Source organism: Scyliorhinus torazame, chromosome 28, assembly GCF_047496885.1.
Source record: "Scyliorhinus torazame isolate Kashiwa2021f chromosome 28, sScyTor2.1, whole genome shotgun sequence".
Lineage (NCBI taxonomy): Eukaryota > Metazoa > Chordata > Chondrichthyes > Carcharhiniformes > Scyliorhinidae > Scyliorhinus > Scyliorhinus torazame.
Window position 1 is genome coordinate 2432093 of NC_092734.1, and position 24531 is coordinate 2456623.

At 48.4% G+C, this 24531-nt stretch overlaps 1 protein-coding gene across 1 annotated transcript in view; it reads right to left on the bottom strand.

Moving 5' to 3' along the window:
- The window catches only part of LOC140403473 (pro-neuregulin-3, membrane-bound isoform-like), a 439024-nt gene that overhangs the window by 340754 nt on the left and 73739 nt on the right, over positions 1-24531 (bottom strand). The window lies entirely within an intron of this gene.

Below are 24531 nucleotides of genomic sequence, written 5' to 3' on the forward strand. Positions count from 1 at the left end.
GACGAGTCCCTCCCCTTCCAGGTTGAGAGCGATGCGTCCGACGTAGCTCTGGCGGCCACCCTCAACCAAGCGGGCAGACCCGTGGCCTTCTTCTCTCGTACCCTCCATGCTTCCGAAATCCACCACTCCTCAGTCGAAAAGGAGGCCCAGGCCATAGTAGAAGCTGTGCGACATTGGTGGCATTACCTGGCCGGCAGGAGATTCACTCTCCTCACGGACCAACGATCGGTTGCTTTCATGTTTGATAATGCACAGCGGGGCAAGATAAAAAAAAACGACAAGATCTTGTGGTGGAGGATCGAACTCTCCATCTATAACTACGAGATCTTGTATCATCCCGGGAAGCTAAACAAGCCTCCTGACGCCCTGTCCCGCGGCACATGTGCCACCGCACAAATGGACCGCCTCCGAGCCCTCCACAAGGACCTCTGCCACCAGGGGGGTCACTCGCTTTTTCCATTTTGTCAAGACCCGCAAACTGCCCTACTCCATCGAGAAGGTCAGGACAGCCACCAGGGACTGCCAAATCTGCGCGGAGTGCAAACCGCACTTCTACCGACCAGAGAACGTGCACCTGATAAAGGCTTCCCGTCCTTTTGAACACCTCAGCATGGACCTCAAAGGCCCCCTCCCCTTCACCGACCGCAACACGTACTTCCTGAACGTGATTGACGAGTACTCCCGGTTCCCATTCACCATCCCCTGCCCCGACATGACCACAACCACCGTCATCAAGGCTCTCCATAGCATCTTTGCACTGCATCCAGGAACCTCCCAGTCTCCCGCTGGCAAGTAGTCCTCCCGGATGCCCTCCACTCCATCCGGTCACTGCTTTGTACGACCACCAATCAGACACCTCACAAATGCCTCCTTGTCTTCCCGAGTAAGTCCTCCTCTGGGACCTCGCTCCCGACCTGGCTGGCAGCATCCGGACCCATCCTGCTCCGAAAATACGTGCGGGCGCACAAGTCGGACACGTTGGTCGAGAGGGTCCATCTGCTCCATGCTAACCCCCAGTATGCCTACGTGGCGTACACCGACGGCCGACAAGATACGGTCTCTCTACGGGACCTGGCGCCCGCTGGAACCCCATGCACATCCCAGCCACCAGTACCACCCTCCCCTCCGCTGCTGCACCTTACAGGAGGATCGGTCCTTCCGCCGGCCCCGTCTAGGCCCCCCCCACCCACTGGCGCTCCCCGCAGGCGCTCCCTTCCCAGGTCAACCGTTTTCCCCACCAGAGCCATCTAGGGGTGTCGAAGCTGCCATGGAGATCGAATGTTAAGCAATGGGTTAAGAGACATGGCAATTAGTTGTCTCATTTATGTTAAGTGTCCATTAATTGACACTGATATGTAAAGGGGCTTCAGGTGGCCTCTGTCAGGTGATGGATGGGTAGTGTTTTGTGCTAAGGCTGCTGGAATGAAATAAATGTGTGTTTGTGAAAAAGGAACAGAACTTTAGACTCTTCATATCACAGCAACTAAAACGTCTAACAATTGGTAGCAGAGGATGGTTGCTGTGTAAATGTGAAGGGTTGAAAGATACAACTTTCCAGATCAAACCAAGGAGTGAGTGAGAAGGAAAAAAAAAAAAGGGATACATGGCTGAACCCAGGATAAAGATGGCTGGATACGACTATCCTCCCTTATTTTCTGAAAGGGAATCGTACGACCAATGGAGAAGTGCAGTAGTTATGTGGACGAAAGTAACTGCTTTGGGAAAGAGAAAACAAGGTATGGCATTGGCTCTTTCTCTACCATATGGCAGTAAAATCCAGAGCAAAGTGCTTTCTGAGCTGGAATTGGGAGAGTTAGACTCAGAAGAAGGTCTGGAGACTTTATTACATTATATGGATAAGATTTATAAGAAAGATAACTTGTTAAGTGCGTATGAAGCATGGTCGGATTTTGATAAGTTCCGGAAAATGGAGGATATCTCCATGGGAGACTATGTAATGGAATTTGGCAGACTATATAAAAGGCTGCAGAAACACAACCTGGAATTTCCACAGTCTGTGTTAGCCTTTAAATTACTTGACTATGCGAGAGTGAGCAACATGGAAAGGCTCCTGGTTTTGACAGGAGTTCAGTTTACTGATAAGGATGCCTTATTCGAACAGATGACAAAAGCTTTACAAAAGTTTCTTGGGAAACATTTGATTCCGATGGCTCTGATGACCCAAAGAGGTCAGCCTGCAATAAGGCAGAATATGGAAGATACACTACTAACAGGATGGCGAAATCGTATGGCTACGAACAGGGCTCAAGACTATAGAAGAAGACCGAGACAAGGAAATTATGAAGACAGAAACCCAGTTAGAACCTACAATAGGAAGATGAACCCCAGAAATGCACAGGGCATGATAAATCGATGTTTTCGATGTGACTCTCAATACCATTATGCTTTCAACTGTCCAACTCGTTATGATAAAGTGTTTGAAGTGACACGTGACACGTAAGAGTCAGAAGAGGTAAAAGATAGTGACCAGAAAGAAGGCATTGTCCTACTGACAAGCAGTTTTACACCGGTAATGAGGGTGTTGGTTGCAGAATCCTTCAACTGTGCTGTATTGGACAGTGGCTGCACATCTACTGTGTGTGGAATTGACTGGTTAAAATGTTACCTGGACTCTTTGAATGCTGAAAATCGTAACAAGGTTAAGGAATTTGAAAGTTCCACAAGTTTCAGGTTTGGGGATGATAATACTCTGAAGTCGCTGAAAAGAGTGGTGATCCCTTGCAATATTGCCGGAGTGAATCATTTCATTAGCACGGATGTTGTATAAAGTGAGATGCCTCTGCTTCTGAGCAGACCATCGATGAAGAAAGCACACATGAAACTGGATATGGAACAGGATAAGGCAACAGTTTTTGGAAAGATGGTGGACTTACAATTTACACATTCGGGACACTATTGTATTCCATTACTGACAAATAATATTTCAAGTAGAGTGGTTAAGGATGTGTTAATGGCAGTTGAAAATGGGACTTTAGCTGATAAAACGCTTGTGGTATTAAAACCTCATAGGCAATTTGCACATCCGTCTCCTCGGAGGCTGAAAAATGCATTAAAGGATGCAGGGGTAAGGGATGACGACTATACCAAACTGATAGAACAGGTTAGTGACCGCAGTCAAGTTTGTAGGAAGTACAGAAGGACACCAGCACGACCGATAGTAACCCTATCTATCCTTAAATCCTGATCTTCTAAGTTTTCTTCAAATCCCCTTGCCACAAGCCTGGCCTTTGCCTTATAAGTTCCATCCGGAAGAACCTTTTCCGTGCATTGAGTCGGAAACATTAGGGACCTTCAAGCAGCTGTTGGATAGGTACATGGATTACGGGAAAATGATATAGTGTAGATTTATTTGTTCTTAAGGGCAGCACGGTAGCATTGTGGATAGCACAATTGCTTCACAGATCCATGGTCCCAGGTTCGATTCCGGCTTGGGTCATTGTCTGTGCGGAGTCTGCACGTCCTCCCCGTGTCTGCGTGGGTTTCCTCCGGGTGCTCCGGTTTCCTCCCACAGTCCAAAGATGTGCGGGTTAGGTGAATTGGCCAATGATAAATTGCCCTTAATGTCCAAATTGCCCTTGGTGTTGGGTGGAGGTGTTGAGTTTGGGTAGGGTGCTCTTTCCAAGAGCTGGTGCAGACTCAAAGGGCCGAATGGCCTCCTTCTGCACTGTAAATTCAATGATAATCTATGATTAATCTAGGACAAAGGTTCGGCACAACATCGTGGGCCGAAGGGCCTGTTCTGTGCTGTATTTTCTATGTTCTATGTTCTACCTTTGGCCAAGGATTTTAACAACATTGTGGCCATGGACCTTAAGATCTGGGATAAAGCAAATAATATATTTATTTTGCATTTTGTAGATTTAGCAACCAGATTTAGTCAATCAACGATTGTACGAAGTAAAGAAAAGAGAGTAATTCTGGATCAAATCGTGGAAAAATGGATAGGGACAGGAATGGGTCCACCGGCAAAATTCCTTACGGACAATGGGGGAGAATTTGCTAATGATGAGTTTAGGGAAATGTGTGAAAACATGAATATCAGAGTTATGAATACGGCTGCAGAAAGCCCATTTAGTAATGGTGTCTGTGAAAGAAAGCATGCTGTCATCGATGACATGCTTCGGAAAATTTTGGCAGATCGACCAAATTGCAGGCTAAATTCAGCTTTAGCATGGACAGTACATGCAAAGAATTCATTGCAGGAGGTTGGGGGCTATAGTCCTTATCAATTAGTGTTTGGTAGAAATCCTAAAATTCTGTCTATTTTGGATGACCAGCCTCCAGCTTGGGAGGGGGCTACAATTAGCTCTGGTTTTGCTGAACATTTAAATGCATTACATCACAGTAGAAACGCTTTTTTGGAAGCAGAAGTCTCTGAAAGAATTCGCAGAGCTTTAAGTCATAACGTATGGTCATCAGATGCCGTTTTTCAGCAAGGAGGCATGGTATACTATAAGAGAGACAATTCTAATGAATGGAAAGGCCCAGGGAAGATCATAGGCATAGTTGGCAAAACAATTATTTTGCAACATGGTAATCAAACTGTTAGGGTCCATTCATCAAGGATAATGGGTACAGATTACAAATTTTCAAATTTAGACAGAGCAGACAGACATGATGAGGAACCAGAGTCATCTGCTATGGGTGTGTTACAGAACTATGAGGACCAATTAACTGATATAGACAGGGTTTCTGTGGAGGAACACAACACTTCTGATGAATTAGAACAGGCCATTTTTCCGAAAGGGCAACTGCCAAAAGTTGGTACAAAAGTGACATACTTGCCTGAAGGGTCTAGTCAATGGAAGGATGCAACTGTTATTAGTAGAGCAGGGAAGGCCACTGAAAAGTATAAACATTTGTTGAATGTACAGCATTCAGGGGAAGGAGTCAAAACAATGGATTGGGAAAACGAAGTTCAAAAATGGAGGGCACAGAAACGCAGTGCCAGTTCAGATAGTACATCGGATAGTGAACAGGTCCGCAGGAAAAGGTCGAGAACTATTGACAGGACATCCCACAGCAGTAGGGAAAGATCAAGCAGTAGCAGTACAGAACGAGATACCAGGCGGGACAGGGGACATAGTTTATCAAGATCTCGGAACATGAGTAAGACTATGAATACTAATAGGAGTAGAAGCCCACATGCACATGAGATTTTGCTGGCTTCAAATAAATTAGATGAAAAGTTATCAAAGAAGCTAAACAGCAAGAATTGCATAGTTGGAGTGAATTTGGGGTATACACGGAAGTACTGGATAGGGGACAAAGAGCTCTATCCCACAGGTGGATTTGCACGGAAAAGGTTCTTCCGGATGGAACTTATAAGGCGAAGGCCAGGCTTGTGGCAAGGGGATTTGAAGAAAACTTAGAAGATCAGGATTTAAGGATAGATTCACCTACAGCAGGAAAGGTTATTTTAAAGATCTTCTTGGCTCTATTAGCCACAAAGGCATGGGAATACAAATCTATAGATATAAAAGCTGCCTTTTTGCAGGGGCATCAGCTCCAGGGAGACATTTTTCTCCGTCCTCCTAAAGAAGCATCTAACACAGAAGGGGTAATCTGGAAGTTGAACAAATGTGTATATGGATTAAATAATGCATCTAGAGTCTGGTATTTTTCGGTAAGGTCAGTTTTGTTCAAGTTAGGCTGTTGCCAGTTGAAAGCAGATCCTGCAATGTTTTACTGGCAGTATAAAGGAAATCTTTCTGGCATTTTTATGATGCATGTCGATGATTTTTTGTAGGGTGGGACTAGTGATTTTGAAGCTATTGTAATCCCTGGTTTGAGGAAAGAATTCAGGTTTGGAAGTCAGGCTTCCGGTGCATATAAATATGTTGGACTGGAAATTGGACAGACTAAGTTAGGGGCAACTTTACGTCAGCAATCCTATTTGGAAAGAATCAGCCCAATAGCAATTAGTCGTGGCCGGGTTTCACAAAAAGACGCAATGGTTTCAAAGATGGAAAAAGAGCAACTGCGAAGTTTAATTGGGCAACTGAACTGGTTAGGTAGACAGACTAGACTGGACGTGAGTTTTGATGTCTTAGAGTTGAGTACAAAAATGAATGATCCCAAAGTGAAAGACATAAGAGCAAATAAAGCGTTGGCCAAACTAAAAATGCAGGAGTGTGTTTTGAAGTTCCTGGTTTTAGGTGACCTTAGACACTTGAAACTCATAGTTTATAGTGATGCGTCCTATGTCAATTTATGTGATGGGGTTTCAAGCGCAGGAGGTTTTATAATTTTCCTTTTGGGGAACAATGGTAAATGGTGCCCACTTGTGTGGGAAACAAAGAAAATAAGGAGAGTGGTAAAAAGCACTTTGGCTGCTGAGACGTTAAGCCTTGTAGAGGCGGTGGATATGGCCTTTTATATAAGTATGATACTGACAGAAATTTTGGGATTAGGGGATTTGGGTTATATACCTATTGACTGTCACATTGACAATAAATCCCTGTGGGAAAATGTGTACTCTACAAAAAGTGTCAATGAAAAGAGGTTACGGATAGACATCACAAGTTTGAAGCAGATGTTGGACAGAGGGGAAATAACAAAAATTAAATGGAGCTATCAACTGTCAGACTGTTTTATGAAAAGAGAGGCGAGTTCACAGAAACTTTTAGATATTGTTAATGAAGGGCGCTTGTTTCTGCGATTGTTTTTTTTTCTTTCTCGTCCAAACAAAAAAAAAGAGGGGGGGGGGGAAATCATATGTGTGTTTTTGAGTTTATTGAAATTTTGTTTTCACCTTATTATTTTTTTTTCTCCATGGAAGGGGAGACTGGTAAGTAATGGGTTAAGAGACATTGCAATTAGTTGTCTCATTTATGTTAAGTATCCATTAATTGACACTGATATGTAAAGGGGTTTCAGGTGGCCTCTGTCGGGTGATGTATAGTTAGAGTTTTGTGCTAAGGCTGCTGGAATGAAATAAATGTGTGTTTGTGAAAAAGGAACAGAACTTTAGACTCTTCATATCACAGCAACTAAAACATCTAACATCGAAGCCATGCTCCCGGAGTCACAGACGCTCGATCCTCCACCGGAGTCACCACCGAAGCTCCGACGATCACAGAGGATGACCAAGGCCCCCGATCGACTGATTGCTTCTTTTTAATTGTAAACTGTAAATATAAACCATCAAATGTACATAGCTATCAGAATTGTAAATAGTTACTAAACACTGTACGGAGGTATTACCGTTCCTCCATAACTAATTCAACCACGTTGCCATGTTTTGTAGTTTCAGGCCACCATCCCTGCCGGACTCTTTTTTAACAGGGGGTGAATGTGATATTATAGGTATTACGGTACAGCACCATTGGTGGAAACTGTATGCTTTCTATTGGTTAGAATATATGATAGCTCCGCCCTGCTAGGCGGGGTATAAGAACCAGTGCCGCCCCAGCAGCCTTCATTCTGTACCTGAGCTGCTGGGGGAAACATCTAGCTTATTAAAGCCTTCGGTTGGACTACAACCTCGCTTTAGTGGTCATTGATCGTGCATCAGGTAGCAAAAACAAGAAGGCAGATTATTATCTGAATGGTCATAAATTAGGGGAGGGGAATGTACAATGAGACCTGGGTGTCCTCGTACACCAGTCACTGAAGGTAAGCCTGCAGGTACAGCAGACAGTAAAGAAGGCAAATGGTATAAAAGCAAATTACTGCAGATGCTCGAATCTGGAACAAAGAGAAAATGCTGGAAAATCTCAGCAGGTCCGGCAGCATCTGTAGGGAGAGAAAAGAGCTAAGCTTTGACAAAGAGTTATTGGACTCGAAACGTTAGCTCTTTTCTCTCCCTTTCGATACTGCCAGACCTGCTGAGATTTTCCAGCATTTTCTCTTTCGAGGCAAATGTTATACTGGCCTTCAATGCGAGAGGATTCGAGTACAGGAGCAGAGATGTCTTGCTGCTATTACTGGTGAGGCTACACCTGGAATATTGTGTGCAGTTTTGGTCTCCTTATCTGAGGAAGGATTTCTATCTATCGAGAGTGCAGCAAAGATTTACCAGACTGATTCCTGGGATGACAATAATAATAATAAAAATCGCTTATTGTCACAAGTATGCTTCAATGAAGTTACTGTGAAAAGCTCCTCGTCACCACATTCCGACACCTGTTCGGGGAGGCCAGTACGACAATACTGATGTATGAGGAGAGATTGAATTGGTTAGGATTATAGTCGCTGGAGTTCAGAAGAATGAGGGGATCTCATAGAAACTTATAAAATTCTAACAGGACTGGACAGTGTAGATGCAGGAAGGATGTTCCTGATGGTGGGTGTATCAGAACCAGGGATTCCAGTCTGAGGATACGGGGTAGACCATTTAGGACAGAGATGAGAAGAAATTTCTTCACCCAAAGAGTGGAATTTGCTACTACAGGAAGTAGTTGAGTCCAAAACATTGTATAGTTTCAAGAAGCAGTTAGATATAGCACTTAGGGCGGAGGAGATGAAAGGATATGGGGGAAAGCGGGATGATCAGCCATGGGGAAGTGGTAGCTCTTTTGAAGTATTTTTTATTCAAGGCATTTAATAAAATATCAGAAGAACACATCAACCCAATAAACAACCACAACGCTTCAACTCCCCGACACCAACATCCCGTCACATCCCGCCTTCCCCATTTTAACCCTCTTACCTCCCCACCAAAAAATACCCTCCCCCTTGCTGTCCGCTCAATTCTCCTTTAGGAACTCAATGAATGGTTTCCACCTCCGGGCCAACCCCTGAATCAACCCCCGCAAAGCGAACTTGATCTTTTCTAAACCTAGGAATTCTGCCAGGTTGTTCACCCACAACCCCGCTTTCGGCAACTCCGAGTCCCACCACCCAACAAAATCTGTCACCGGGCTATCAGGGAGGCAAAGGCCAGTATGACGCCCCCCCCTTTCGAAATGAAAATCGCTTATTGTCACAAGTAGGCTTCAAATGAAGTTACTGTGAAAAGCCCCTAGTCGCCACATTCTGGCGCCTGTTCGGGGAGGCTGGTACAGGAATCGAACCGTGCTGCTGGCCTGCCTTGGTCTGCTTTCAAAGCCAGCGATTTACCCCGGTGCTAAACAGCCTTACCTGGGCAACTGAAGCTCGTCCCCACCACCCTAAAGGGTGGGGACTATCTCCTTTCCTGCCATCTCGCATTGATCGGGAACACCTCACTCTTTCTCAAGTTCAATTTATATCCCGAAAATTGGCCGAATTCCCCCAGGATCTCAATAATCCCCAAAGCGCCATTACCAACGGCTCTATCGGCGAGGCGAACAGCATCAGGGAGAGCGGACACCTCTGCCTCGTCCCATAGTGTAGCCCAAACTCACTCGGTTCATCTGCACACTTGTGCAACAGCCGGACCCAATCCACAAACCCCTGCTCTCTCCCAAACTGCCCCAGCACCTCAAACAAATACGTCCACTCCACCCAATCAAAAATCTTCTCCGCGTTCATCGCCACCACTACCTCCACCTCCTGCCCCTCTGAGGCTATCATAATCACATGAAGTAACCTCCATACATTCGCCGACAATTCCCTTCCCTTCACAAAACCGGTCTGATCTTGCCCAATCACCCCGGCACACAGTCCTCAATTGGCAATGCAAGCACCTTCGCCAATAGCTTGGCATAATAATAATAATCGTTATTATTGTCACAAGTAGGCTTACATTAACACTGCAATGAATTTACTGTGAAAATCCCCTAGTCGCCACACTCCGGCGCCTGTTCGGGTACACAGAGGTAGAATTCAGAATGTCCAATTCACCCAACAAGCAATTCGATATTCAATAACGATATCGGGCGGTACGGTCCACACTGCTCCGGATCCTTATATCATCGAATTTACCATAGAATTTACAGTGCAGAAGGAGGCCATTCGGCCCATCGAGTCTGCACCGGCTCTTGGAAAGAGCACCTTACCCAAGGTCAACATCTCCACCCCATCCCCATAACCCAGTAACCCCACCCAACACTAAGGGAAATTTTGGACACTAAGGGCAATTTATCATGGCCAATCCACCTAACCTGCACATCTTTGGACTGTGGGAGGAAACCGGAGCACCCGGAGGAAACCCACGCAGACACGGGGAGGATGTGAAGACTCCGCACGGACAGTGACCCAAGCCGGAATCGAACCTGGGACCCTGGAGCTGTGAAGCAATTGTGCTATCCACAATGCTACCCTGCTTATCCTTTTTTAGAATCAGGGAGAGGGTGATCCCTCCTCTCCCTCACCTCACCATACGTCCTGACCAGCAGTGGCCCCAGCACCGACCCAAACACTTTGTAACAATAATCATTATTAGTGTCACAAGTAGGCTTACATTAACACTGCAATGAAGTTACTGTGAAAAGCCTTCGTCGCCACATTCCGACACCTGTTCGGGTACACTGAGGGAGAATTAATAATGCTCAATTCACCTAACAAGCATGGGGGCAATTCTCCGATATGGAGGCCAAGTGTTTGCGCCGTCGTGAATGCGACGGCACGAACAGGACCCGGGCACAACTTATTCTGGCCCCCACAGGGGGCCAGCAGGGCACAGGAGCGGTTCACGCCGCTCCAGCATCCTTACGTGGCACCAAGTGGGTGCCGTGCCAACCTGCGCATGCGCGGGGAACGTCTTACGCACGCCAGCCCTTCACCAACATGGCGCTGGTGGTCTGGGGCTGCGCATGGAGGGAGGTAGGCTCGGGGGGGGGGGGGTGGAGGGGGGGGGGGCGGCCCGCTGATTGGTGGGTCCCGATCGCGGGCCAGACCCATCGGAGGCCGCCCCAGTGAAGGAGCCCCCCTCCCTCACCCACAGGCCGCCCCTCCCCCAGTGTTCCCGCAGAGTTCCCGCCGGCAGCGACCAGGGGTGGACGGCGCCGGCGGGAACCTGTCGTGTCGTAGCGGCCACTCGGTCCATTCGGGCAGGAGAATCGCCGCTCGCCGGTTCTCCGAGCGGCCCGGTGCGAATCGCGCACCGCTGGTTTCCGGGGGGGTGGGAGAATCACGTGCGGGGGTCAGGGCGGCGTGGCGCGATTCGCGTGGCGCCCCAACAATTCTCCCACCCGGCGTGGGGGGGGGGGGGGGGGGGGGGAGAATAGCGCCCCACGTCTTTCAGGACTTGTGGGTGGAAACCGGATCACCCGGATGGAACCCACGCAGACACAGGGAGGACGTGCAGACTCCGCACAGACAGTGACCCAATTGGGAATGGGGCCTCCCGCTGAACCACCCGCACAACCACTCAATGCGGCACATGGTCGGAAACCACTCGCACTTGCTGAATACTCCGAGTTGGCCACCCCTGCCAGCAGCGCATTGTCCATCAAAAAATTAATCCGGGAATACACCCGGGGAATATGGGAGAAGTTTGAAAAACCCTTCGCCCTCGGCCTCCTAAACCTCCACATCTCTGCCCCCGCAACCCCCCCCCCCACCCTCCCCCACCTCCCCGCCCCCCATGCGCTCCATGAACCCCCTCAGCTCCCTAGCCACTGCCAACACCCTCAAGGACTTTGGACTTGACCGGTCCAGACCCGTGTACAGGTCCCCAAAACCCATCTCATAAAATCCACGTCGTCCATTCAGGACATAAACGTTTACCAGGACTACCGGCATCCCCTCCAACTTCCCACTGACCATCACATACCTATCCCCTAGATCGGCCACAATGCCCCCCAGCTCAAGTGCCACCTTCTTGTTAACCAATACCACCACCCTCCTCGTCTTCATATCCAGCCACGTGTAGGACACCTGCCTCACCAATCCTTCCTCAGCCTCGTCTGATCCCCCAGCTCAGGTGTGTTTTCTGTAAAAACACCACATCCACCTTCAGACTCCTCAAATACGTGAACACATGCGACCGTTTAACCGGGCCATTCAACCCTTGCACGTTCCATGTGTCCAGCCTGGTCAGGGGGATCTCCACCCCTTCCCCCGCCATACCCCTTTTTGAGCCAGCCCCTGGCCTGTGTCACGCATCCCTCCAGACCCCCCCCCCCCCCTTGGACGTCCCCCGCCATCTATCCCTTCCCAATTGCACCATAGAACATAGAACATTACAGCGCAGTACAGGCCCTTCGGCCCTCGATGTTGCGCCGACCTGTGAAACCACTCTAAAGCCCATCTACACTATTCCCTTATCGTCCATATGTCTATCCAATGACCATTTGAATGCCCTTAGTGTTGGCGAGTCCACTACTGTTGCAGGCAGGGCATTCCACGCCCTTACTACTCTCGGAGTAAAGAACCTACCTCTGACATCTGTCCTATATCTATCTCCCCTCAATTTAAAGCTATGTCCCCTCGCGTTTTACGACGGTGTGAATGGGCCGCTGCCAGGACTTATTCTGGCCCCTACAGGGGGCCAGCACGGTGCTGGAGCGGTTCACGCCGCTCCAGCTGCCAATCCCGGCGCAAACTGTGCGCCGCAGTATCCGTGCATGCGCAGTGGCGCCGGTGTCAATGCGGACATGCGCAGTGGTGCCGGTGTCAACGCAGACATGCGCAGTGGCGCCGGTGTCAACACGGACATGCGCAGTGGCGCCGGTGTCAACACGGACATGCGCAGTGGCGCCGGTGTCAACACGGACATGCGCAGTGGCGCCGGTGTCAACACGGACATGCGCACTGGTGCCGGTGTCAACGCGGACATGCGCAGTGGCGCCGGTGTCAACGCGGACATGCGCAGTGGCGCCGGTGTCAACACGGACATGCGCACTGGTGCCGGTGTCAACGCGGACATGCGCACTGGTGCCGGTGTCAACGCGGACATGCGCAGTGGCGCCGGTGTCAACACGGACATGCGCAGTAGCGCCGGTGTCAACACGGACATGCGCAGTGGCGCCGGTGTCAACACGGACATGCGCACTGGTGCCGGTGTCAACGCGGACATGCGCAGTGGCGCCGGTGTCAACGCAGACATGCGCAGTGGCGCCGGTGTCAACACGGACATGCGCAGTGGCGCCGGTGTCAACACGGACATGCGCACTGGTGCCGGTGTCAACGCGGACATGCGCAGTGGCGCCGGTGTCAACACGGACATGCGCAGTGGCGCCGGTGTCAACACGGACATGCGCAGTGGCGCCGGTGTCAACACGGACATGCGCACTGGTGCCGGTGTCAACGCGGACATGCGCACTGGTGCCGGTGTCAACGCGGACATGCGCAGTGGCGCCGGTGTCAACGCGGACATGCGCAGTGGCGCCGGTGTCAACACGGACATGCGTACTGGTGCCGGTGTCAACACGGACATGCGCACTGGTGCCGGTGTCAACGCGGACATGCGCAGTGGCGCCGGTGTCAACACGGACATGCGCAGTGGCGCCGGTGTCAACACGGACATGCGCAGTGGCGCCGGTGTCAACACGGACATGCGCAGTGGCGCCGGTGTCAACGCGGACATGCGCAGTGGCGCCGGTGTCAACGCGGACATGCGCAGTGGCGCCGGTGTCAACACGGACATGCGCAGTGGCGCCGGTGTCAACACGGACATGCGCAGTGGCGCCGGTGTCAACACGGACATGCGCACTGGTGCCGGTGTCAACACGGACATGCGCACTGGTGCCGGTGTCAACACGGACATGCGCACTGGTGCCGGTGTCAACACGGACATGCGCAGTGGCGCCGGTGTCAACACGGACATGCGCACTGGTGCCGGTGTCAACGCGGACATGCGCAGTGGCGCCGGTGTCAACGCGGACATGCGCAGTGGCGCCGGTGTCAACACGGACATGCGCAGTGGCGCCGGTGTCAACACGGACATGCGCAGTGGCGCTGGTGCCAACGCAGACATGCGCACTGGTGCCGGTGTCAACACGGACATGCGCAGTGGCGCCGGTGTCAACACGGACATGCGCAGTGGCGCCGGTGTCAACGCAGACATGCGCAGTGGCGCCGGTGTCAACGCGGACATGCGCAGTGGCGCTGGTGTCAACGCGGACATGCGCAGTGGTGCCGGTGTCAACGCAGACATGCGCAGTGGCGCCGGTGTCAACACGGACATGCGCAGTGGCGCCGGTGTCAACGCAGACATGCGCAGTGGCGCCGGTGTCAACACGGACATGCGCAGTGGCGCCGGTGTCAACGCAGACATGCGCAGTGGCGCCGGTGTCAACGCAGACATGCGCAGTGGCACCGGTGCCAACACAGACATGCGCAGTGGCGCCGGTGTCAACGCGGACATGCGCAGTGGACTCCTTCAATGTGCCGGTCCCAATGCAACATGGCGCACGGCTACAGGGACCGGCGCGTAGGAAAGGAGGCCCCCAGCCAGTGAGGCCGGCCCGCTGATTGGTGGGCCCCAATCGCGGAGAATCACGTGCTGGCGTCGGGGCGGCATGGCCTGGTCGTGGGGATTCTCCGGCCCGGCCCAGGGCTGCGAGAATCCTGCCCCTGATTCCTACACAATCTATCTACAACACACACACACCAAACCCCCACCCCCCCCTCCACACACACTCCGACCCACACACCAACAACCACCACCCCCAACTCCCACCCCCACATACATCCAATAACCTACCCACAGCGCTCCACACACACCGACACCCCCACTCACACACACACACAATTCAACAACCACACGCCCCACACCCAACTCCCCGCCTCACACTGACACACTACACTCACAAACAACCATACACCTACCTCCAAAGAATATTGACCCTGACGGCACTAAAAGCACTGCCCCTGACTGGATATTTCAGGGTGAAGTGGGTAATAATGTTTGTAGACATGCTCTACAAACAGGAATAACTGTTCAGTGATCAGGAGCATTAGGCTCAGCTTTGTTCTTTATTCATCAGCTCAGAACTCAGCAGGATTTAAGCCTTTTTGATCAGTGCCGCCCAATCTGGCCATTCCAAAGGTACTGATTCTTGTGAACTTTTCTTTGAGGGCTAACTCGTTGAGAAGTAGAGCATGGGATATGGTGGCAGCATCACTACACCTCTCCTGGCTGTGCAGTCAGATAATCGGGATTTATTCAAAGAACAGTTGGTCAGTTTCAACAATTGAGGAATTCTGCATAAAAATTTGTTTACGGAAAATGAAAATAAAATAAGGAAGAGGTCAGTGAAAAGAACAGTAAAAATGTAAAAGATTTATTGGTTCTTGTGTCAGTTAATTGTTAATATTATTTGGTTAACTAATAATGAACTGTCTGTGCTCCTTCAACACCATGAGTGACCAGGGGTCCTCCACAATTCCACATCGCTCGACCTCAAAAACAAAATCTTCAAACATACCCAGCTGATTTTTCATAGACAATATATTAAGTGAATAAGCAGCCTGAGGGAACATTCTCTTTAATGGATGGCAGATCTCTCTAATGCCAGTCCCTGTGGAATAGATAAGCGTGAGTACAGGGATAGCTCCATGTGAACATTAACCCTACAACTGCTAATACTTGCTGCATGCAACATGAGCTGTGCCATGCTTCATTTATAAGACAGCACAGAGTGTTTACAACAGAGCTGACAGTGCAGATCAAGTGAAGAGGGAGACGGCACTGAGGAAATTAGTGGAGGGTACAGACTGTGTGAGACTTGTGAATAGAGAGATACTGTTAGCTCAGTGAAACAAGTCAAAGTTATGAAGAGATACGGATTTATAAGAGGGAGAGACAGTGTGAGAGAGAGGAAGAGAGGGAGAACGCGACCGAAGGAGAGAGGGCGATAGGGTGCGAGAGTGGGAGCACGAGGGAGTGTGTCAAGAAACAGGTAGTTTAAATATTCTATAATTTGTATTTGTGAGTATTAGAAACAAGTAGAGCTGTAAGTTTAATTTTGTGTTTCTGTGTAAGGGTTGAATCTTTAGTTAGTTTCTTGTTAAAAAACATTGCCTGCATGAATGATTTCATTTAAAACTGCCTGCTTTGTTATTAAAGGGTTTACGACATGAAAATAAATAGGGTTTAAAGAAAGACTACGCTGTTGCTTAGCAACCAGAGGCTCACCCTGAAAAGCATAAGCACTTATGTTTCAGTTGGAACCTTGTATCGGAGAAGAAAGAAGCTCTCACAGAAACTCCCAGCAGAGGGGCAGGACAATGGAGTAAGAGACAGAATGCAAATCCCAAATGATAAAGAAGCAGATAGTTCTTGAAACCTTCCAGAAAGTTTCTCGGGGCACATGGTGGCACAGTGGTAAGCACTGCTGCCTCACAGCGCCAGTGATCCAGGTTCAATTCAGGCCTCGGGTGACTGTATGGAGTTTGCATTTTCCCCCCGTGTCTGCGTGGGTTTCCTCTGGGTCCTCCAGCTTACTGCCACGGTCCAAAGATGTACATGTTAGTTGGATTGGCCACGCGAAATTGCTCCTTAGTGTCCAAAACGGTTAGGTGGGGTTGCAGGGATAGGGTGGGGATGTGGGCCTCAGTCGGGTGCTCTTTCTAAGAGTTGTTGCAGACTCGATGGGTTGAATGGCCTCCTTTTACACTGTAGGGATCCTATGAGTCTATGAAACCCATGAATGAAAAGAGGAGTACCAGAGAGCCTGAAATCAATGCGACAAAAAAATGGAATTTGAACAAAGGTACAGTCCATTGAGATTAAAGAAAGGGTCAGAGAGAGGCTCACAGTTAAAGACAGAGCTGAAAGGTGCAGGACTGGTGAAATCAGCTGGCGAGAAGACAAATATCTGAAATAAATCAAAGGTTGGTGACTGTTCTATTGGCATGACTGGGTACCTGGGACATTATATGGAAGCTTGAATGTAAATGGCATCCAAGGTAGAGGGATACTGAAAAGAGAGATTGAAATCCTGGAAGTGGCTCCTTGGTGAAGGTATCCGAGAGAAAGCATTGTTTGAAAGAAGATTCCAAGGCGTGTTTTTTTGAGAGTGCAGTTTGGAAATACCCGTGTGGAAGTCAGTTTCCCGTGACTCACAGTGTGATAAGCATCTGTGATGATTTGATGATAAATCACAGAAGTTGGATGGTTGGCATCTTCACTTGGTTTCAGAGGGTGACGAGTCTGACCACAGTTGTCCTGTTGGTTTACAAGAACTGTGCACTTACCAAGAACTTTATTGTGTCAGACCGTTTCCCAAACCTTGAGCCACAAAACCCCTCGTGACCTCCCAAACATTCTCAATGTTAATTTCCCTTGTTTTTTGCTGCAAAATAGGTGTGAATACAGAAATCAAATGTAAACAAGTATTTTCTATTGTAGGGGGTCATTCCGATTGAATTCCTTATTTCCCCTTTCTTTATTTTTTCCGATATCAATTTTGATCCATGGTCGCTTAATGGACATGCAGCTTTAAGTTAAGCAGCAAAAAGGAAAAATTCAAGAAGTTGCAACATAGTATATGGTGCTGCTCGGATATGGTGCTGCTTGCTTTGGAGAGCAAGACCCAGACTTCTCGGCACCCGGGAGATGGGGTTGGACTCAGTTTGATTGATTGGCTGATGGCCATTGAACTGGCTAAAAGGCATATTCCGCCTGGTAACAGGTGATGATTGGGTCCGACTTGTGTGGAATGAAGCTCAATTTGAATCCTGGGCAGTCAGGGGAAAGGACCGTCTCCCTCTCTCTCCCGAAAGGCGGTGAATTGCTGTACTTCTGAAACTGCAGAGTCCTGAATGAATCTACAGTGAAAATCATTACAGACTGGAAAACAGAAACCCCAACCAGAAAGCCTGGTTTGAAGGACTGTGTTAGAAGCAAACATCTGAAACAATCGGCGCAATTCTCCCAAAAGATTTCGAAGTTAATTTGTGGAAAGTTTTTCAGGCAATTTCTGGCCGGCTCTGCCGATGCGTACACACCGCGTAGTCATTTGTTTTGGCCCTGGGGAGTTTCTCACTGATTTAGGCCACACTTGGAATTTTTTTTTAGCACTGGGGAGCTGAACTCCAAGATGGGTCCACCATTTTGAAAGGGTACTCCGATCTCTAATTGAGTTTGTGGGTGTCCCCCACCCATGGACAATGTCACCCCCCACACAGATGGACATTACCCTACACCCCCCAAGTGAGGACACCCCGCTATGTGGTCCCTGGGGGTCCACCCTCTTCAGGAACTCCGCAGCCCCCTTACAAAACCTGCCCTTTTGGGACCCCCACCCATCACACACCAACCTTGGAGGCCTCTACTTACCTGCCCTGCACTCCCCTACCGTTCAAACCCACCCTTTCAAAAGGCAGCCCGTTCTCGGAGTTCAGCTCCCCAGTGTTAAAAACAATTCTAAGTGTGGGCTAAATAGGGCCCAAAAAAGTGACTAAGTGTTATTGAATAGCGGTAGGGAACTCGCCGGGAAAATCCCGCCACAAATGAACTTAGAAAATTTTGGGAGAATCACGCCCATAGTTTTTTTACACCCCTCCCCTCTGTGTTTGTCTGTCTTGTGTGGGTGCAGAGGGTGGGTGCAAGTTAGATTAGGAGATTAGGAATTAGATAATAGTTAACCAGTTTTATTTGCTGCATATTTCATTATATTTCTTGTTCTGAATAAAAATTAATTGAGTTTAAATATACAAACCCAGTGACTGTGAATATTGGGCAACAAAGGGCATTTTTCAAAGAATTATTGATTAATTCAATTGTGTTGCGACTGTGGGTCAAGTGGAGCTGGAACTCTGCATATTGGAACTCTGCGTATTAGCCCAGGGTGTTGTAACACTAGCTATATCTATGCATACAGGCTGTGTGGCACAGTAACACAGTGGTTAGCACTGTTGCTTCACTGCACCAGGGTCCCATGTTCGATTGACGGCTTGGGTCACTGTCTGTGCAGAGTCTGCACGTTCTCCGCGTGTCTGCGTGGGTTTCCTCAGGGTGCTCCCACAAGTCCTGAAAGAGGTGCTTGTTAGGTGAATTAGACATTCTAAATTCCCCCTCAGTGTATCCAAATAGGCGCTGGAGTGTGGCGACTAGGGGATTTTCACAGTAACTTCACTGCAGTACTAATGTAAGCCTACTTGTGACAATAATAAAGATTATTATTATACAGTCACAAATACATTTTCCAGCCAAGCTGCCCCCTCACATTAATTAACCCTTGGCCAACCCACCTACCCATGGCCCCTTAACACCAACTCCTGGGAGTGGAAACCACTTTCGGAGTAGGTAATATGGTAATAATTAAAAAGTTCCCTTATTTAAAAAAAACTGAAGGCTTGCCTTTTGTCACTTTTAATTGAGGAATTTTGCTGGAAAGCTGATTCTTATAATAATAATTATCTTTATTGTCACAGTAGGCTTACATTAACACTGCAATGAAGTTACTGTGAAAAGCCCCTAGTCGCCACATTCCGGCGCCTGTTCGGGTACACAAAGGGAGAATTCAGAATGTCCAAATTACCTAAAAGCATGCCTTTCGGGACTGTGGGAGAAAACCGGATTACCTGGAGCAAACCCACGCAGACACGGGAAGAATGTGCAGACTCCACACAGACAGTGGTCCAAGCCGGGAATCGAACCTGGGGCCCTCGAGCTGTGAAACAACAGTGCTAGCCACTGTGCTACCGTGCACTTGACTCACACACGCACTCACGTCTTTCTCACATTCACGCACACTCACAACATAACACACACTCATCCACCTCTCTCTCTCACACACACACTCATCCCCTCTCTCTCGCACAGACACTTAACCCCCTCTCTTGCATACAGGCATTCATTCCCTCTCTCACACACACTCTTAACCCCTCGCTCTCTCTCACACACACACTCTTAGCCCCTCTCTCTCTCTCTCTCTCACACACAGGCACTCATGCCCCCCTCTCATACAGGGGGGGCACCCTTGTGATTGGCTGGTTGCTCCTTTGGAACCGGTGTTTGCCAGTCATGTGGTGGCTGCCAGCTCTGCTAACCCCTCGAGACCCTTCACGGGCCCCCAGACTCCAGTTTAGGATCCCTTGGCATAAGATATATTTTGTAATTTGTGTTATCCTTGAAAATCTGTCCACATGTGTGATGATATAGGTGGGGTGAAGCAGTATTGTATTCTAGCCAATCTTTTCATGTTCAATAAATGTTTTATTCTTTTGTTAAAAGTTAATTGGCAGTCACATGACTCTGTTCATCCATGTCTCTAAACAAAAAAATGAAATGGACTATTAATCCAGGGTTCCATTCTGGGACCTGTTTGTCCAATAGTAACATCAGCTGAAATGAATGAAATGAAATGAAAATCGCTTATTGTCACGAGTAGGCTTCAATGAAGTTACTGTGAAAAGCCCCTAGTCGCCACATTCCGGTGCCTGTTCGGGGAGGCTGGTGCGGGAATTGAACCGTGCTGCTGGCCTGCCTTGGTCTGCTTTCAAAGCCAGTGATTTAGCCCAGTGTGCTAAACCAGCCCCGTTTGTGCCAGTGCTTTTAGCCCTGTGCTAATCCAGCCCCTTTCCCAGCCCCAACTGGGATCGTAACAAGCACAAGAGAGGGGGAGTGTGAGAGAGAGGGGGAGTGTGAGAGAGAGGGAGAGACTGCACATGCAGGAGAATATGCTGGGACCTTTATGGGGCTGATATTTGAGGGATGAAGGTGTTAGGCCGTATTTGTTCCTGGATATGTTGTTAATCCACACTTCCAATTGTAATCACTGATTGGTAGCAAGAGTCACTGCACTGACCTGAGGGAGGTGGGAGGGGGGGGGGGGGGGGGGTGGAGGGGGGAAGGGGAGGGGTGACTACACTTGACTGACCCTGAAAGTGTCCATCCGATTTCTCTTTGAAATGACTGATTGTCCTTTCTTCCCCTCGTAGGCAGAGAGTTCTAGATCTTTACCACTCAGAGTTTAAAATGTTCTTCCTCGCATCCTCCCTCTCTCTCTTGCCCCAAATCTTAAATCTGTGTCCCCTGGTCTCTGTAGCATCAGCTAATGGCAACAGTGTTTCTTTGTCATAATCTTGTACACCTCTAACTAATCTCCCCTCAATTTCCTTTGCTCCAAGAACAACCCCAGCTCCACAACCTAAACCACCATAAGACATAGGAGCAGAATTAGGCCACTCGGCCCATCGAGTCTGCTCCGCCATTCAATCATGGCTGATATTTTCTCATCCCCATTCTCCTGCCTTCTCCCCATAACTCCTGATCCCCTTATTAATCAAGAACCTATCTATCTCTGTCTTAAAGACACTCAGTGAATTGGCCTCCGCAGCCTTCTGCGGCAAAGAGTGCAATCAGAATAACCACCCTCTGGCTGAAGAAATTCCGCCTCATCTCTGTTTTAAAGGAGCGTCCCTTTAGTCTGAGATGGTGTCCTCTGGTTCTAGTTTTTCCGACAAGTGGAAACATCCTCTCCACGTCCACTCTATCCAGGCCTCGCAGTATCCTGTAAGTTTCAATAAGATCCCCCCTGATTCTTCTAAACTCCAATGAGAACAGACCCAGAGTCCTCAACTGTTCCTCATACGACAAGCTCTTCATTCCAGGGACCATTCTTGTGAACCTCCTCTGGACCCTTTCCAAGGACAGCACATCCTTCCTCAGATACAGGGCCCAAAACTGCTCACAAAACTCCAAATGGGGTCTGACCAGAGCCTTACACAGCCTCAGAAGTATACCCCCTGGTCTTGTATTCCAGCCCTCTCGACATGAATGCTAACATTGCATTTGCCTTCCTAACTGCCAACTGAACCTGCACGTTAACCTTAAGAGAATTGTGAACAAGGATTCCCAAGTCCCTTTGTGCTTCTGATTTCCTAAGCATTTCCCCACTTAGAAAATAGTCTATGCCTCCATTCCTCCTTCAAAAGTGCATAACCTCACACTTTTCCACATTGTATTTCATCTGTGATGCACAATCAATACTCTTGAGACCACGAGGAGTCATATCGATTCAGCTTTAATCAGATAGAACTGTACCCAGCAGCGATGTTACAGAAGTGAAGGCTGCGGGGACGGCATCGGTTCTTATACCCCGCCTCTCAGGGCGGGGCTATGTACATTAACCAATGGTAGACCCTGCGGTCTAGCCAATGGTCATTCATCTCTCAGGTACTGCAATACCTGGTATTACCACAATCTGCCACTTCATTGCCCACTCTCCTAGCTTGTCCAAATCCTTCTGCAGCCCCCTTGCTTCCTCAATACTACCTGTCCCGCTACAGATCTTTGTATCATCTGCAAACTTAGCAACAGTGCCTTCAGTTCCTTCTTCCAGATCATTAAAGTACATTGTGAAAAGTTGTGGTCCCATCACAGACCCCTGAGGCACCCCCCCCCCCACCCCAGCCCTAGAATCATTCTGGTATATCTCCTCTGCACTCATTCACGGACCCATACATTCTTCCTAAAGTGTGGTGATCAGAACTAGACACAGCACACGAGCTGTGGCCTAACCAGAGCTTTATAAATGTTCAACATAACATCCCTGCTTTTGTACTCACCACCTCTATTTAGGCATCCCAATATCCCATCTGCATTGCTCACCACTGTGAGGTGTGGGGGGAGGGTGTGACTACACTGACCCTCTCTCATTAGCTCAGTCCAAAAATGGATCACTTCTGTTCACTGTTACATGGAAGTCACAAGATTACCGACTGGCCCATGGCCAACATCCCTGAGAACGGCAGGAACCTGTCACTCTTTCAGAATCTGTTCCCCTTGCCCAATGCATTTATCTTTGGAATCGTTCTCAGAGTTATCACTGCAGTCGAGTACTCTTCCCACACCCAGCTGAATAAAATGGGAATTTTAGACATTGTGCCGAACAATCAGTAAACTGGATGGAATTAGTTTTTTTGAACACGATTCCAAGATTTACAAATCACATTTTACACTTTGAACAAAGAACAAAGAAAAGTACAGCACAGGAACAGGCCCTTCGGCCCTCCAAGCCCGTGCCGACCATGCTGCCCGACTAAACTACAATCTTCTACACTTCCTGGGTCCGTATCCCTCCATTCCCATCCTATTCATTTATTTGTCAAGATGCCCCTGAAATGTCACTATCGGCCCTGCTTCCACCACCTCCTCCGGCAGCGAGTTCCAGGCACCCACTACCCTCTGACCAATATAATCATCACTGTTGACATTGTCAGATTTATTTTATCTTTCTTACTCTAAATGTAACTTCGCATCTGGATTTGGTATTTGATAATCAGCTGGTAAATGGCTCCTTTCTTCCTCCACACACCTGGGAGAATGAAGAGAAACCCATCTTCAAATTTGCTTTAGTAATTTTTCTCCAGTTGATATTTCACAAGGATTCTTTTTAGGCTTTACACAACCAAACAAATTTATTGTACATAAAAAAAGTGAATAAATAAGAAAATTGTTGCTCAATATTGGACGACATTAGCTCTTAGCATCATTAAAAAGTTAAGTGCTGGACCATCTGTCTGCTAAACTACACATTGTAATTAATATTTTTATACATTGCACCCCTCTTAAATTCTTGCCAACAATGGGAGGAGTATCTAACAAGTTAACACTCGACAATGGGAATAGTGTAGATGGCTTTAGAGTGGTTTCACAGGTCGGCGCAACATCGAGGCCGAAGGGCCTGTACTGCGCTGTAATGTTCTATGTTCTATAATGTTCAGGCAGATTCATAATAACATTTCTTTAAGCATTAAACTGACTCAAAGATTGAGAAGATATTGCAAAAAAGCGACCTTATCCAGCCAGTGTTTATGTAACTATCTTTTCAATTGAAACAGCCGTCATACTCGTCAGCAAACTAATCATCAAATGCTTCGGTCTTGAAATTGTGCAACTTGTCTCCTCCCCTAGACAAAGTGACCAGCAACAACAGACAGGTCCTTACTATGATGGTATGATTCCTGTGGGGCAGGGACTTTACACCTTCCTGTGTAAGCTCACTCAAAGAAACAAGAACACCCAATCGTGGAGCAAGATGCTTGATGTTTGCTTCTTGGATTCAGTTCATGGGCCACAAAATCATTTAATCGCTGCTCAAGCTCAGTTTTATGAGGCAAATATGGTAAGACAAGGCATTGGGTGCGATCCTTTGGGCAGCACGGTAGCATAGTGGTTAGCACAATTGCTTCACAGCTCCAGGGTCCCAGGTTCAATTCCCGGCTTGGGTCACTGTCTGTGCGGAGTCTGCATGTTCTCCTTGTGTGTGCGTGGGTTTCCTCCGGGTGCTCCGGTTTCCTCCCACGGTCCAAAGATGTGCAGGTTAGGTGGATTGGACATGCTAAATTGCCCTGAGAGTTCAAAAATTGCCCTCCGTGTTGGATGGGGTTACTGGGTTATGGGGATAAGGTGGAGGTGTGGGCTTGGGTAGAGTGCTCTTTCCAAGAGCCGGTGCAGACTCGATGGGCCGAATGGCCTCCTTCTGCACTGTAAATTCTATGAAATTCTATGCTGCTCAGATTCTCCAGCTCCACAAGCTAACTGTTCAATCCATTTTAATCAACAGCACCGTTGCAAAGATAGATGAAACATGTTATGCAGAATGTTCCTATCAATCGCTGACAGCATGTCACCCCAGTTAGGTCCCAGTTTCATAGACATTGGGTCAGTGATGGGCAACCCAGGTTGCTGAGTGGGCCAAAAGAGTGGCCCTCCTTCATCTCGATGGGCAGCAAGATCGAAATTGG